Genomic DNA, 1,955 nt, shown 5'->3' with positions numbered 1-1,955 from the left:
AGTTCTGTCATGGAACCAGTGCAGCACAGACAGCTTGAAATATCGACGAAGTGTTTGGGAAAGAAGTGGCTAATGAATGCACAGTACGTCGATGGTTTGAGAAGTTCCATTCTGGTGATTTTATTCTTGCAAATGAGCCACTTGGGCTACCTGAAACCAAGGTGGACAATGATGAGCTGAAAGCTGTAGTGGAAACAAATTCATCTTAGTTTACGTGTGAATTAGCAGCAAGGTTTGACATTACTAATCCAACAATATTGGAGTATTTGAAACAAATCAGCAAGGTAAAGAAGCTGGATAGATGGGTTCCACATGAGTTAAATGAACGTCAGAAGAGACATTGTCTCGAAGCTTGCCTTTCTTTGCTGTCACGACATAAAGGCGAACTATTTCTACACCACATTGTTACATGGGATGAAAACTGGATGCTTTTTTGACAATCACAAGTGTTCAGCACAATGATTGGATAAAGGTGAAGTGGCAAAAGACAGTCCAAAAAAGAATATTCATCAAAAAAAGCTAATGGTGTCTGTTTGGTGGTCCAGCGCTGGTATTATCCACTACAGCTTCAGGGAACCTGGTCAATCGATTACAGCGGATGTCTACTGCAACCAGTTGGATGAAATGACGAGGATGCTTGCAATTAATCCTCTGAGATTGGTCAACAGAGACAGGGCAATCCTTTTGCGAGATAATGCTCGACCACATGTCACACAAACAACGATACCCAAACTACAGCAGCTGGACTTGGGAACTCTCTGTCATCCACCATATTCACCAGACCTTGCACCCACTGACTACCACTTATTCCAGGCTTTGGACCATTTCTTGTAAGGAAAAATATTCAATTCTACACGAGATGTGGAAAATGACTTTCACGATTTTATCTCCACTTGCTCTCCAGGCTTCTTTGTGTTGGAGATATACTAAACTAAACTTGTGCTTGGAAATTGGACATTTAATATTTCATGACCTAAGAGAATTATTTTTCTACCGGAATTGTTTTTTTGTTTGTTTATTTTGTTTTGTTTTGTTTTGAGACAGGTCTCGCTCTGTTGTCCAGGCTAGAGTACAGTGGGGTCGTCATAGCTCACTGCAACCTCAAATTCCTAGGCTCAAGCTATCCTCCTGCCTCAGTCTCCCTAGAAGCTGGGTCTACAGGCCTTTGCTGGCATGCTTGGCTGATTTTTCTTTTTTGTAGAAACAAGCTCTTGCTCTTGGTCAGGCTGGTCTTAAACTCCTGGCTTCAAGTGATTCTCCTGCCTTGGCCTCCCAAAGTGCTAGGATTATAGGTATGAGCCATGGTACCTGGCCTAGAGGTGCTTTTTAATAAAAGTGGGCCCTTTCCCATTTGAAAAAATCATGCAATGTAGCTAAACTTAAAAGAAAGCATGTAGTGAACAGAAAGATGATCCTATGCTATTTTATAGCATACTTTATACAATCATAATTCCTTGCTCCAATGGAAGGAAAAGCAGTACTGTGGCATTAGAAATGATGAAGATTTCTGACCAGATTTGAGGAAAAAAAGAGCCTTTTTTAATTGGAGGAATTAGAGGATACTTTTCAAAATGAATGTTCAAAGTGGGAACTCTGGGAAACTCTGTTTTAACCTTCTCCTTTTCAGGGGGTGATATCTGCCCAGCCTCAAGGGAGTCGGCGCCCGTGCCTCCACCCACTGGCAGGCAACTGTGTGACCAAGGACGGTTAGGAACCTCTGAGCCTTGGTTTTCTCCTTTGTCAAACTGGGCCATTAATAGACGTCCCTCATGGTGGCTGGTGGAATTAAAGGAGGCACGGCCTGTGGTCCCAGGGCCTGGCATGTAGTAAGCACTCAGTAAAAGTTAGCCATTGTTTCCATGGTCTCTTTCCTCTTTGCCTGCTTCCATCGAGTACTGAGGCATAGGCAAAGCCTCGAAATATTGCCCAACCTTTAGGAGCAGTTAAAACCACGT

This window comes from Propithecus coquereli, unplaced genomic scaffold (genome assembly GCF_000956105.1).
Source record: "Propithecus coquereli isolate 6110/MARCELLA unplaced genomic scaffold, Pcoq_1.0 Scaffold124, whole genome shotgun sequence".
Classification (NCBI taxonomy): domain Eukaryota; kingdom Metazoa; phylum Chordata; class Mammalia; order Primates; family Indriidae; genus Propithecus; species Propithecus coquereli.
This window is presented reverse-complemented; position numbering follows the sequence as displayed.